The sequence below is a fragment of the Colobus angolensis genome, unplaced genomic scaffold, assembly GCF_000951035.1.
Source record: "Colobus angolensis palliatus isolate OR3802 unplaced genomic scaffold, Cang.pa_1.0 Scaffold533, whole genome shotgun sequence".
NCBI lineage: Eukaryota > Metazoa > Chordata > Mammalia > Primates > Cercopithecidae > Colobus > Colobus angolensis.
The window spans coordinates 588,227-603,659 of NW_012118855.1; the positions used below are offsets into that span (position 1 = coordinate 588,227).

The following is a 15,433-nucleotide window of genomic DNA, read 5'->3' on the forward strand; positions in this document are numbered from 1 at the left end:
AGTGGGGCTAACTGTGGACCAGGGAGGACACGGGCTGCTGGGGTGGCCCTTCTTCCCCAGGGTACATATTGTGTCTGTGTAGCGTTTTGTATATTCCAGAGGGTAGGGCCGCTTCTGTATCATATCTAGCGGTGGTTGGAGCTGGCACATGGGGAGGAGGTTCTAATAATTATTTGTGGCTGGGAAACTTATTGCTAGCATAGGACAGAGGAAGGAGGCGGGGATGGGGTCATGCATCCCTGGCGATGCGACTCCTGTTTATTTTGCTTTTTATTTTGGAATAAACGGATTTAGCCATACTCCTTGGCCTGTGTGTTCCCGTTTCCCTCACTGGGTCCTGGAGTTTGTGCCACCAAACGAGGAGCCCCAGAGTGTCTTGAGCATGTCCAGCTAGGCTGTTGGGGACCTTCCAGGCTTGTTACCTGTATGCTGCCTGGTGGCGCCTGGGGGATTCCACGGGGACTGCCATGGCGCCTATGGGGCGCAGTCCAGCCCTGACAGCCAACAGGCTCAGAAGCCTGATCTAGCGGTGGCCCGGAAGACAGGTACCAGCACCTAAGGGCACTGACTTCCACCCACCCCAGGCGTCTTCCATTCCATCCCCTTGCCTCCCTCTCCTGTCTGCACCTGGTGGCCTCTTCTGTCTGTCCCTCCAGAGTGCCCGCTGCCCCACAGGCTCCCTCCAGGCTGAGTTCATGGCCCTGCCCCCTGGTGGGCAGAGCCGGCTTCACAGGATAAGAGCCAGCGAAGCTCCAGGGGCTTTCCAGGAAAAGTGTCCCTTGGAAAGGGTATGGCCTTTTCACTGCTCCTAGCAGCACCCTAGAAATAGCTTGGCCTTTCCCCTCCCCTGAGCTCCACAGACAACACAGCCAGCAGAGGACACATTTCTCTGCCATCCAGAAATGGGTTTGATTCTCAGCCGAGGGACAGCAGGACTGGTAGAGGCTGTCAGGCCACACAGCTGCCTGCACAGCACTCCCATGCTTGGTGGGAGGAGGGAGGGATGGCGGGGGCTGTCCGTAGGCCAGGCAGGTCAGGGAGGCTCACTGGAGGTGCTGCACTTTGGAGGGTCAATGTCAGGGGACAGCTTTCTCTTGTTGGGACACATGACTCCAGAAGGACAGCACAGTGACTGATTCCCAGCGCTAGAGGTGAGGCAGTTAGCCACGTGTAGGAGAGTGTGTGTATGTGTATTCCTTCCTTCCTTCCTTCCTTCCTGCCTGCCTGCCTTCCTCCTTTCCTTCCTTCCTCCCTTCCTCCCTCCCTTTCTCTCTCTCTCTCTCTTTCTCTCTTTCTTTCTTTCTTCTTTTTTTTGATGGAGTCTTGCTCTGTTGCCCAGGCTGGAGTGCAGTGGTGCAATCTCGGCTCACTGCAAAGCTCTGCCTCCCGGGTTCACAACATTCTCCTGCCTCAGTCTCTCCATTAGCTGGGACTACAGGCACCCACCACCATGCTCAGCTAATTTTTGTCTTTTTAGTAGAGATGGGGTTTTGCCATGTTGGTCAGGCTGGTCTTAAACTCCTAAACTCAAGTGATCCACCTGCCTTGGCTCCCAAAATGCTGGAATTACACGCATGAGCCACCATGCCCAGCCAGGACTTTTAGCTTATGAGAAGAAAAAGAAACATTGTAAATCAAGAGGTAAAAATGAATTTTAAATCTGAATTGGGGTCAGGTGCAGGGGCTCACACCTGTAATCCCAGCACTTTGGGAGACCAAGGCGGGCGGGTCACCTGAGGTCAGGAGTTTGAGACCAGCCTGGCCAACATGGTGAAACCCTGTCTCTATGAAAAATACAAAATTAGTCAGGCATGATGGTACATGCTTGTAATCCCAGCTACTCGGGAGGCTGAGGCAAGAAAATCACTTGAACCCAGGAGGCAGATGTTGCCATGAGCTGAGATCGCACCATTGCACTCCAGCCTGGGCAACAAGAATGAAACTCCGTCTCAATAAAAAAATCTGAATTGGAAAGGTATAAATAAACTCAGAATTCTTCTCTTTTTAAGAAACAATAGTACCTAGATCTGACCTTTGAAAAACTCTACAAGGAAAAAAAAAAATCCTAGAGAACCGAGACTGCATTCTCTAACTACATCTAACAGAAAGTAAACAAGATTTTTTATAGAAGTGGTTTCAGAACTAGGGGCTGACTATTCCCAAAACCAGCCTGTGAAAGCTCACTGCCGAGAAGCCAGCAAGCCATCAGAGACAGGAGTGGGCTCATGTCAAAGGGAGAAAGGAGCAAACTTGAATGGCTCCCACTGGATGGAGATGAAACAATTTAAGCATCGAAAAGACTAATGACTGCAAAGGACTAGATGATATACATATACACATATACATCTATAAGTTCTTAAGAATATAAAATCAATCTCACTGGACACTTACAGAGAATTCTAAGGTACCAACTCTTTATTCTGAAAACTGACCTATGAGGAGAAACAAGCATTTATCCTGCCTTGGGAAACAAACTCTGTTTTAGGATAACCAAACAGTTGATCAGGGAAAGCTCCTCTGTAAGAAAACTTCCAACTGCAAATAGAACGGAAATTACGGAATAGGAAAATTATCATTTTGCAGCTCTAAAGGATGACTACATGTAGACAATAATCGAACGGTGTTAAAACTATGCAATAAAAGAGTGATGAGTTCCTGGTTCACAGATGACGGTATGAAGGAAAAAAAGAGTGATGGGAATATTTATAAGGCAGACAACATCTGACTCCAGTGATGAACTTTCACCCCTCTCATACAGGCATAGCATGTTCAGTTGTCTCACTTTTCTCTAATACAGCCATAGCATGTTCAGTTGTCTCACTTTGCTCTCATACAGGCATAGCATGTTTAGTTGTCTCACTTTCTATGAAGCAATAGGAAATATACAGCACCAACTATGACAAATTCCTATGTCCCCAAGCCATCCCCCCTAAAAAAAGTACTGAAGCAAGGGTCCACATATAAGCAGCCACGTGCAAGAAAGGAAGGTGGGTGATAAAGGACTCTGTTAAATAACACCAAAAGGGTACAATAAAGCTTCTGATGTTCCAATTTGGGCCAAGACAAGGGACAATTTGTAACAAATAAATGACACTAAAAAAAAGAGACCAGGAATTAAGAGACTTAAGGGTCACATTATCTAAACACAATCCTGGCTCAAAGAAAAATTACAAAATGACATGCATGAAACCATCAAGAAAATCTGAACACTAACGGCGATTAGATGATATTCAGGGACTACTGTTGAATGTATTGGGTGTGATAATGAAATTGTGGTTATATATTTTTCTAATCCTTTTCGGTGAGAAAAATGTATTTGTTAATAAAATGATATTATTTTATTCAAAATACTCCAGCGAGAGGCCAGGCACAGTGGCTCATGCCTGTTAATTCCAGCACTTTGGGAGGCCAAGGCGGGCAGATCATGAGGTCAGGAGTTTGAGACCATCCTGGCTAATATGATGAAACCTCATCTCTACTAAAAATACAAAAAATTAGCTGAGCGTGGTGGTGGGCCCCTGTAGTCCCAGCTACTCAGGAGGCTGAGGCAGGAGAACGGCATGAACCCGGGAGGCAGAGCTTGCAATGAGCCGAGATCGTGCCACTGCACTCCAGCCTGAGCAACAAAGCAAGACTCCATCTCAAAAAAAAAAACCAAAAATAAAAAATTACTCCAGGGAGAGAGAGAGAAAAATAAAAGAGACAGAGAATGAAAGCAGGAGACATGTATGAACCAAGATAAACCAGTGTTGATGATTGCTGGAAGCAAATGATGCTGCCTTGTTATTCTTAGTCTCTCTACTTCTATATATGCTGAAATTTTCCATAATAATAATAAAAAAATTTGAGACAGGGTCTTGCTCTGTTGCCCAGGCTGGAGTGCAGTAGCATGATAATAACCCACTGTAGCCTCAACCTCCTGGGGACATGTCTCAGCCTGCTGAGTAGCTGGGACCACAGATGCGCACCACCATGCCAGACTGTTTCTATTTTTTCTAGAGACAGGGTCTCCTTATGTTACCCAGACTGGTCTCAGACTCCTAGGTTCAAGTTATCCTCCCACCTCAGCCTCCCAAAGTACTGGGATTACAGCCACGAGTCACCATGTCCAACTGATAATAAAGAAATTCAATGAATGGGTTAACCTAAAATGTCTGTTAATATTCCTTTTGGCCAGGCGTGCTGGCTTACACCTGTAATCCCAGCACTTTGGGAGGCTGAGGTGGGTGGACTGAGGTCAAGAGCTCGAGACCAGCCTGGCTAACATGGTGAAACCCTCTCTCTACTCAAAATACAAAAAAAAAAAAAAAAAATTAGCTGGGTATGGTGGTGCATGCCTGTAATCCTGGCTACTCAGGAGGCTGAGGCAGAAGAATTGCTTGAACCTGGGTGACAGAGGTTGCAGTGAGCCAAGATTTTGCCACTGCACTCCAGCCTGGCCGACAGAGTGAGACTCGGTCACAAGAAAAAAAAATTCCTTCCAGTTATAGAATTTGATGAGTCTATATTAAATTTCCTAAAATATATCCACTGCATGCTTCAGACTAAATATATTGGCTTAATATCAGTAATATTTCTTTAAATTATTACACATAGAAGCCACAATGATTACATAGTAGTAAATGTGTTATCTAGGAAAATAAGTTTCAGATAAGTTTTATTTTTCTGCGAAAAAGACACAGATGCCAATAAATGCTTCCAAATGCATAAAGGAGATCATGACCAGTTATTTTCTGTAGCTGTTGATGAGAAAATAAGATGAAAGAGATTTAAATTATATTACAAGGATGGTGAAATAGATTTTTGCTCCATATTTTCTGTCTCTTTGTAACAAATTACACCATCATACTCTTCCAACATTCTTTTAATCATTCATTAAACTCTTCAGCATTGACTGAGTGCCTGAAATACACATTACTTTGCTGGCTCGGCACTGTGAGGTACAAAGGTGAGTAACAAAATGAGGTTCTATACCTTTACAATGCTTAGAGGGGCCAGGTGCAGTGGCTCACTCCTGTAATCCCAGCATTTTGGGGGGGCCAAGGCAAGTGGATCACTTGAGGCCAGGCATTCAAGACCCGCCTGGTCAACATAGTGAAACCCTGTCTCTACTAAAAATACAAAAGTTAGCAGGGCATGGTGGCATGAACCTGCAGTCCCAGCTCCTCGTGAGCCTGAGGCTGAGAATCTCTTGAACCCGGGAAGCAGAGGTTGCAGTGAGCCGAGATCACACCACTGCACTAGAGCCTGGGCAACAGAGCGAGACTCTGTCTCAAAAAATAAATGAATAAATGAGTAAAATTAAAAACAAAATGGTTATAGGATCTTCAACCAAAATTTTTCTTGTTCACTGACAGTAAACCTAATAGAGATTTCAGGATTTATCTTACACTTCAAATTTTGTTACTGATTACTGAAAAATTATCTACAAACACCCAATTGTGAGTTTTACAGAAATCTGGTCTCAAGAGTTATGAACCAAAGATTCACCAGTGGACCCCACAGGGTTCCAGATCCCCTGAAGTCACGTGCTCGGTGTTGACTGCCTTGTTCTGGAGACACCATAATGGTTTTCATTCCTCTTATTCCTCTCAAATGGTAAAAATCACCAATGGAATGGAGCCGCAGATTCTGTAGCAGAAACCTCTAACAATACAGGAAAAAGATGAAACATGATACCATGTACCTGCTCAGCCTCCACAGATCCTGCTTCTGGAAGTTGAAACATAATTTTTTTTTTTTTTTTTTTTGAGATGGAGTCTCGCTCTGTCACCCAGGCTGGAGTGCAGTGGCACGATCTCAGCTCACTGCAAGCTCTGCCTCCCGGTTCACGCCATTCTCCTGCCTCAGCCTCCCTAGTAGCTGGGACTACAGGTGCCCGCCACCATGCCTGGCTAATTTTTTTTTTTCTGTATTTTTAGTAGAGACGGGGTTTCACTGTGTTAGCCAGGATGGTCTCGATCTCCTGACCTCGTGATCCGCCCGCCTAGGCATCCCATGCCTGGCCGAAACATAAATTCTTAAACCGTGCACAACTTTTTTTCTAGTGCTCGAATGACCTCTAGTGGCGCCTTAAATTATCACAGCCAATTGCTCACAGCAGGAATTAGGTTGGTGCAAAAGTAATTACAGTTTTTGCCGTTAAAAGTATTGGACTAAAGAACTAAAAGGTGTTGAGGAATAACAAAATTAAGATGGCATCACAAAGGAGCACCTGGCTCAATTTCAAGTTATTATATAAGCTCCCTACTATCCAACTAAATGTAGTTCACAATACAGTGTGTGTAATTGAAAACAGTTCACCAGATAGTTCAGTACACACCATTTTTTAAAATGAAATAAGTATGATTTTCCCTACATTCTTGCATTTCACATTAATAAAGCATCAGCAAACACGCATGAAGAGAACAGTACCAGAATAAAAGACACAAGAAGCTCAGGAATCAACACCCACCCTTTCCTCTCAGTTGAGGCAGCACCAGGAGTACAACGTCGACAAAGTACAACTGGAGTAGCAGAAATACTTTGAGAACACAAACTGGCCAAAGAACTCAACCTAAGTGAGCACAGGTGACAAATACGGTTCAGGAACTGCGGGGCCAAACTCTCCAAGTGGGAGTGCAGCAGCAGCAACAGCAAGTACCAGTAGAATGAGGGCAGCACATCACCCACATCACCCAGGGTGACCAGCAGGTCCCAGGTTACTTCACATGCCCTCTTCCCAGTCCCTTGAGAATTCCTGCAGCAGCAAACACACCATCTTCCAGGCACTGCTCCAGGGAGTCTGTTACAGTTTTATTCATTTATTTTGACATATTTGTCAGTATCTATATATACAAGACACTGTCTAGGCATTGGGGTGGAGTGTTGAACAAGACAGTTCAAAATGCCTGTTCCAAAGGAACTTGTAGGCTAGTGTGGAAAGAGAAATAAACACATAAAATGCCAGGTGGTGATATATGCTGTGAAAAAGATCAAGTAGGCCGGGCGCGGTGGCTCAAGCCTGTAATCCCAGCACTTTGGGAGGCCGAGACGGGCGGATCACGAGGTCAGGAGATCGAGACCATCCTGGCTAACCCGGTGAAACCCCGTCTCTACTAAAAACACAAAAAAAACTAGCTGGGCGAGGTGGCGGGCGCCTGTAGTCCCAGCTACTCGGGAGGCTGAGGCAGGAGAATGGCGTGAACCCAGGAGGCGGAGCTTGCAGTGAGCTGAGGTCTGGCCACTGCACTCCAGCCTGGGCGACAGAGCGAGACTCCGTCTCAAAAAAAAAAAAAAAAAAAAGAAAAAAAAAGAAAAAGATCAAGTAGAACAATGGGGTTTGGAAATGACAGGGTGCCCTTAGTACTCTTTTCGATAAGTTGGTCATGACAATTCAGTCTAGCTGTTCTACAAGCGCTCAACAGCCACAGCGGCTGGTAGCTACTATAGCGGATAGCGCAACAAATCTGAAACTATCATCCATGCCTTTTTAGTTCATAATCTTTATCCTGTTTCTTTCTGAACCCTAAAAGAATTCATCCAACTGATCTTCAAATTCACTAACTCAGCTTCCTCAAATATCCATCCTACTTACTACTGCAACTACTGAATCATTTAATTCAACAGTCATATTTTACATATTCAGAGGCTCTTTCTTCACAGCTCCTGGGCAACAAATGCCTGCTCTGATGATGCAGGAATATCCTCTGAAATCTTGGGACTTTGTCTTGGACTTCCTACAGCTACTCCATATCACTGGAGATTCCTCTGAGCCATCAGAAGGAATCCCCATTTTTGAGATCCTAAGCCTTCTTATCTTCCTAGTAATACTGCCCTATATGCTCAATCTTTTAGATAAAAATCTACTCGACACATCTCTGAGAACCAAGGTCACAATTCATTTATTTTAGGCCCCCACCAAAAAGGAAAAAAATTAGTGGCATTTTACCAGTATCTCAAAGATCCAACAGTTTTCAGGAAATAGAGATGGAATTGTAAGCAAGGGAAACAAAGTGAAATTAAATTAATCTCCACCCAGACACTATAAGGACAGCTGGGATACCATCCCAGCAATTGCCTACTGCAGTGAACAGCACCAAGAGAAAATTTTCCAATTCCTCTTAAGGCTCCAAATACCAGTTGGCTATTATAGTGGATAACACAGACATAGAAAGTTTTCCAGTTCCTCTTAAAGCCCCAAATACCACACAACCAGCCTCAGTTCCACAAAATCCCCACTCTTTACCCCTTTTTTACGTCCTTCAGGACCTCTTGCTGTTTCCCCTAATAAGCCTTGGTTCTTTTCACCTACGCTGACTCTTGAGCCTCTCCCAGTTCAAGGGAGAAAAGTCTATTACCAATTAAGTGTAACATACATTAACAGAACAGGTAGAAAGTAATCTTTGATATGAAAACACTAAATTCAAGGTGAAAAGCCAAAGAATTTGAAGTTTGAATTATAAGGTATGCTTTAACTAGGAAATACAGTAGCTGTAATAAAATGTTGGACAGACTACAAGAAAACTGGAAATGAAAAAAGCCCTATTCAAAAACAAATGAAATAATGATGAGTAGAGTTCACGAGCCTTGTTAACTCTGCTGTGCCATTTTAATGACGGACTACATTGTAGACAAGCTGCTGTGTTTAAGCCTAGAGGTCTGTTGAGGTGATAGTTTTAGAATGATGTCCACAATCCCACAAAGAAAAATCAAGTGAAGGTCAAGGAAAGCTGTATGTTCTAAATTGCAGAATCAACAACAGTATTTCTTGTCATACATCACATTTCAGTCATAAAAGACATTACCTCAACAACAGGTATATTTTCCTGGAGCTCAGTTGTGTGCGAAGCCAGTAAACCACTCACCCAAGCAACCTTGGCCCGTCTGTAAACAGAGAGAAAACAGGATCTGAAGTGTCAGGGACCGAGGAAACTAACCCCAGCTAGTTACATTATGCAATGATGAGCATTAGATATAAGACTGTGAAATAAAAATTGAATGTGACAGGTCAGGCCCACACTCCCCCATGGACACAGCCCAGAGAAACTCTCCCTCCTATACACAGGGAGACACGAACTGTAATGTCTGCTGCAATTCTGCAATAGCAACAAAATTTAAACAAGTTGTGGTGTAATAGTAAAAGGAAAAATAAGAATTTTAAAAAGTCTTATCCAGAGAAAAGAGCAAAACAGTAATTAATCATTTATTGCTGAGTACAGAGACGTTTGGCTAAAGGTCTCTGTTCTACTTGTTAGTAGATCAGTGAGGTTCTATGTAAGTGCTAAATGTCTGAACAACAACATATCTGTATGCATTCAGTTTAAAAGAAATTTTTATAATCAAAAATTTTTGAAATATTGTACTATTTGCATAAACACTAGTCTTAATGAGGTGTTCCCTTAGTATCCAGCAGAAAACTGAATTTGATAAATCACTATTAATAAATCCCATTCAGTGTGATTTGAAAAGGTATTTCAAACAGAAAAGTTAGTTCTGATGAGATTTTTTTCTAACTGAAACAAATGGTGAGTTGATGAGAACTGCTCTCATTTAGTGATGTCTGCATGTTGTCTGGGATAATCAGTATGTACCTTAGTCAGCTTTTATTTTTTACCTTGTTAAAGTAAACCTATGTGGCACCGATGGAGGAAAACAAATCAGACTCAGAGAAGTACTACAGGGAAAATGTCTGCGTTATCACAACTCTAACATACAGAAATAATTCTTATAAATTTCAACATTTACTACATTGCCCATTAAAATTTCTTTCTTTTTTTTTTTTTTTTGAGACAGAGTCTTGCTCTGTCGCCCAGGCTGGAGTGCAGTGGCCGGATCTCAGCTCACTACAAGCTCCGCCTCCCGGGTTCACGCCATTCTCCTGCCTCAGCCTCCGGAGTAGCTGGGACTACAGGCGCCCGCCACCTCGCCCGGCTAGTTTTTTTTTTGTATTTTTAGTAGAGACGGGGTTTCACCATGTTAGCCAGGATGGTCTCGATCTCCTGACCTCGTGATCCGCCCGTCTCGGCCTCCCAAAGTGCTGGGATTACAGGCTTGAGCCACCGCGCCCGGCCTAAAATTTCTTAACATATACAAATTGAAGAAGTCCTAGGCAATTGTAGAATTAGCATCCTACCTCTGAATAAAAAGATTATACTTTAAAAGTAATCATTTTGAAAAATATCTGTAGGATAATTGGAAAAGCCATCCTCCCACCTCAGCCCTCCAAGTAGCTGGGACTACAGGTGTGCACCACCATGCTCAGCTAATTTTTTAACTTTTTGTAGAGATGGGGTCTCCCTATGAAGCCCAGGCTGGCTTTGAACTCCTGCCAAACAATCCTCCCATCTCAGCCTCCCAAACTGCTGGGATTATAGGCCTGAGCCACTGCACCTGCCTGTCTATCTCTTTTCAAAGACAAACTCAAAATACTTTTGAAACACTGAACCATTTTTCAATCTATAAAAGTAAATAATGGCTACCAGATTTAGTCAATGAAAATAAAAATGTATCAATATGCCAATTATTTTCCCTAATATGACCAAAACATTTCATATTAGAACAAGAGAAAACACACTACCTAAAACCCTATACTTTTAAAATAGAAACTTTAAATAGCTTATGAATAGTCACTTTTTACCAAAATCCTAAATACAAGTACCACATGCCTTGTAGACAACACCCTCACAGTACAGGTTCCTTCTCAAAATTCAGGTTTTCTCAGGTCACCACTCCAGGTGCCCCCAGTGACTCGACACTGTACCTCACAATCAACCCACCTCCATGACAGCATCTAAGGCACCACCGTCTACCAAACCTTCATGCACTGACAGAAATGTCCCACATCTGCACTGTTCAATCCAGTATCCGCTAGACGCGTGACTACCAAGCACATAAAATATGACAGATGCAAGTGAGGAACAAAATATTTTATGTACATTAATTTTTTGTTGTTGTTGTTTGGAGAGAGGGTCATCCAAGCTAGAGCACAATGGTGCAATCTCTGCTCACTGCAATGCCTCTCAGGCTCAAGAAATCCCCCCACCTCAGCCTCCCAAGTAGCCGGGACTATAGGTATTTGTCACCACACCTGGCCAATTTTTGCATTTTTACTAAAAACAGGTTTCCCCATGTTGTCCACGCTGGTCTTGAACTCCTGAGCTCAAGTGATCTGCCCACCTCGGCCTCCCAAAGTGCTGGGATTACAGCTGTGAGCCACTGCATCTGGCCTTAATTTTTATTTTAAAAATTAACCCACAGTGGAGGGTGAGGGAGGCAGCGCCCTGGGATCATTACTCACATTTCATGCACCTGGTCCTGGTTACCTCCTAAGTAGGCCCAATAACAACACATACCTCCTGTTGTTAAAAGAATCAAAGGAGATAATCCTTGTGCAGAAAGCACCACAGCGTCTGACAATACATGCTGAATGAGCAGCTACTATTAATTTTTAATTTAAATAACCCCCATGAAGTGAATGGCTACCACATTAGTGCAGAACTAAAATTTTGAACTTACTTATTCATTCGTCTACTTGTTTATGTCTCCCTGACCAGCCCAGAAGATCCATGAAGACAGGGCTATATATCGATCGCCACTGTGACACCTAGACAGTGCTCGGAGCGCACTCAGGCATCTAAAAATGCTTGTTGAATAAATATATCAACATCAAAAGCAAAATAAACACATTAGTAGGAAAGGAGTGCATAAAAGTATGGCTGTACAAGGCAAACAAAATGCACACGGGATTGCCAATGTAAATCTCAGTAGAATTCAAGGCTAAACTCATGAGAAAACGATTCCCTTTAAACTAAAAACCGTATGACCTACAAAAGATACAAGGTGTGAATCTTTATACACCAAACAACAAAGCATGAAAAGTAAACCCATGATAGTGAAGAAAATTGATAAAATAGTGAAGAAAAGTGAAGAAAATAGAGAAGAAAATTGATAAATAAATAAATAAAGCACTTCTATATAAATTATACATGATATGAAAAAATGAAAACTTTGCCCAGGTACAGTGGTTCACACCTGTAATCCCCAGCACTTTAGGAGGACTCCATGGAAGTATCACTAAGGCCAGCAGTTCAAGACCAGCCTGGCCAACAAAGTGAGACCCCGTCTCTACAAAAAAAAAAAAAATTATAATTTAGCCAGGCCTGGTGGCATGCACCTGTAGTCCCATTCCAGCCTGGGGGACACAGTGAGACCCTATTTTTGTTAGAGTGAGTCTCTAAAAATAATAAAAATAAAATAAATAAAGGAAACAAAAGAAAAAATAAAAGGAAAAGGCAAAGAATGAGTCCATAAATCACAATCATGTAAGTGACACAAATCCAAACTTATGAGACATTCTCTGTCTTTAATGATTGCAGACTAAACACTCGACACTCACTTTTCTGATCCCTCAAGAATCTCTAAGATACAAGTTCTTTTTATTAAATGATAATTGGAAAAAAAAAATCACCATTCACCATCAGTTATTCCTTTAAGATGGTTCCTTGTGCTCTATTTAAACATAATTAGCATTCCTAGTGCTATGCCCCAGTATTTCCCAACAGGGAAAAAAAAGAAAAACAGGATTTATGCTTAAGAACCTTAAAAGAAACAATGACTAGCAAACTAAATAAAATAGAAAAGTAAATCAGTGAAGCAAGGAAGAAGGAAAATAAATTATCCAAAACTAGTGAGGAAAGGAAATAGATAAAGGAAAAGAGTTAGCTAAGAAAATTCCTGGAAACCCAGGTGCCTCTTGCAACTAAGATGAAAGACATAAGAAAACACACAAAGAGGCCGGGCGCGGTGGCTCACGCCTGTAATCCCAGCACTTCGGGAGGCCGAGGCGGGTGGATCACGAGGTCAGGAGTTCAAGACCAGCCTAACTAACATGGTGAAACACCGTCTCTACTAAAAATACAAATCCCAGCCACTCAGGAGGCTGAGGCAGGAGAATCGCTTGAACCCGGGAGGCGGAGGTTGCAGTGAGCTGAGATTGTGCCACTGCACTCCAACCTAGGTGACAGAGTGAGACTCTGTCTCAAGAAAACAACAACAACAACAACAACAAAAAACCCCAAAACAAACCACACACACAAAGAATGAGGGGGAAGTTTGTTTAAAACAGGAAAATCTAAATTTAAGAACATGGACTTTCAATTAAAGAAAAAAAAAGATGGACTTTCAAGACAAAGACAGGAATAAACTTAATATTGCCAAAAAAAGATCAGCGACATCAACACGACCCTGGGGGCCCGTGGACAACTCCTGGCTGCAGGTGCAGAGCGTCATTGCCGGACGCAGGTACCAGGGCTGGCCCCCACGGCCCCAAAGCACCCCGGCCTCCACGGCTGAGCCTGGGGACTCTTGGAACAGGCTCCCCGCCCAAGCTGGCAGACGTGGGTGCTCTCTGGAGCTGTCAGAGAGCTCGTGGTTTATGGTGTAAGCGCTGAGAGCTAGGAGGGGGTTGTGTGTGGGGCTGTACTCTGAGGCCACCAGAGGCCTAGGAATTTCATCCTGGGCACACTGTACCTGTTGTGCCGTCTGAGTCATGCTGCCAGGGCAGAGCATCCAGTGCCCAGCCTGGGAGTGCTGAGCGCCAAATCCACTGCAGAGGAGGGGTGAGAGTCAGGGTCCCACCTCCCCTATCTGTCTCCAATCCAGTGATGATCCAGGATAAAACCTCGAGAGTCCCATACACACGGTCAACCCACAACACACCTCACAGGCCAGGCAGGGACACACGGCCCCATCCCTCCCTCCCAGGTATCATCATAGCTGCCAGTGTGTGACTGAAAGGCAGGGTCCCTGGTTCCCGCTGAAGCACTATCACTGGCCAGCAGGCTCACGCACCTTGGCCTGTTGCTCCTAGAGGTCGTCGCCTCTGCTATTCAGCCAAGGGGACCACAGTGCCTGGTGTCCTGGCTGAGCTCTACCCAGCAAGCCCACCTACCTCCCCTGCCATGGACTCTCCTTCTGCTTTTCCCAGCATGAAGGGCCCAGCCTCACCTATATAACCTGCAACCCCCAACAAGCTGAGGCTCCCCTCTTAAGACTTATAAGTCTATAGCCAGTGGCATCCAGCTGCCTGCCCTCCCTGCCTCCCCCAGGGTCCCTTCAGAGGGTCCTGGGCTTTCTGACCACCCAGAGGGTTCTCTGGCGATCACTCCAGCCACCCATCCCTTTTAGCTTCATCATCCTGGTTCAAGCAGTGTTCCTTCTCTATCAGACCTAGTGGCTGTTGCATTGGGCTCCCCAAGGCGAGAGGTGGCCCCGGACCAGTGGGTTGGAAAACAGGGTGACCAGAGAAGAGGGAAGCCTGAGGGGGGAGAGCGTTGGTCTTAACAGAGGGCGCACTGCCTGGGTGCCGTGGACGAGGCCAGCGTGTGTGGGGTGGGGAGGGCTGCCGCAGCCCCAGGCACTACCTGTGAAGCTCTGGCTCCTTCCTCCATCTTCGTCCCCTTTCCCTTCCAGCCCCTCTTTTCCAGGAACCTTGCCACACCCACACCTGTGCCCTCCCCTCCCCGGCCCTCCCACAGCTGCGGTGGCACAGCTGTGCTCTGCACTTGCCTCACCAGCTCTCTGCTCACTTTTCTCTCTCCTGTTTTCTCTCCAACTGCCAGCCGATTGGCTCCGGCAAGCCCATCCCATCCTGAGAGCCCCAGGCCCTCCTTCAACCTCTAAACAGATCCCTCCTCTTCTCGGAGACCTCCCTTTCCAAGCCTGCCTGGGAGGCTGTTCTGTGACTTGACAGTGGCTCCCTCAGCCCCAAAGCCAGCCCCCTTCATCTGTGACTTGGTCTGTTGTAGTGGTGAGCTGACACTTCCAGGTGTGACCATTGCTGAAAACTTGTGCCCCTCTCTGTGGCATGCCCCTGCCCTGTTCTATAAATATCTATAAATACATACACACACACACACTCTCCTACACGTGGCCAACTGCCTCACCTCTAGCGCTGGGAATCAGTCACCGTGCTGTCCTTTTGGAGTCTTGTGGCCCAACAAGAGAAAGCTGTCCCCTGACATGGCCCCTAAAAAGTGCAGCACCTCCAGTGAGCCTCCCTGACCTGCCTGGCCTACGGAGAGACAGCCCCCGCCATGCCTCCCTCATCCCACCAAGCATGGGAGTGCTGTGCAGGCAGCTGTGTGGCCTGACAGCTTCTACCAGTCCTGCTGTCCCTCAGCTGAGAATCAAACCCATTTCTGGATGGCGGGGAAATGTGTCCTCTGCTGGCTGTGTTGGCTGTGGAGCTCAGGGGAGGGGAAAGGCCAAGCCATTTCTAGGGTGCTGTTGGGAGCAGTGAAAAGGCCATATACCCTTTCCAAGGGACACTTTTCCTGGAAAGCCCCTGGAGCTTCACTGGCTCTTATCCTGTGAAGCCGGCTCTGCCCACCAGGGGGCAGGGCCATGAACTCAGCCTGGAGGGAGCCTGTGGGGCAGCCGGAACTCTGGAGGG

General features: G+C 45.2%; 1 pseudogene; it reads left to right on the forward strand.

Annotated features, from left to right (window-relative positions):
• The window catches only part of LOC105525437, a 19,843-nt pseudogene extending 13,328 nt beyond the window's left edge, over positions 1-6,515 (forward strand).
• The last annotated feature ends 8,918 nt before the right edge of the window (positions 6,516-15,433 follow it).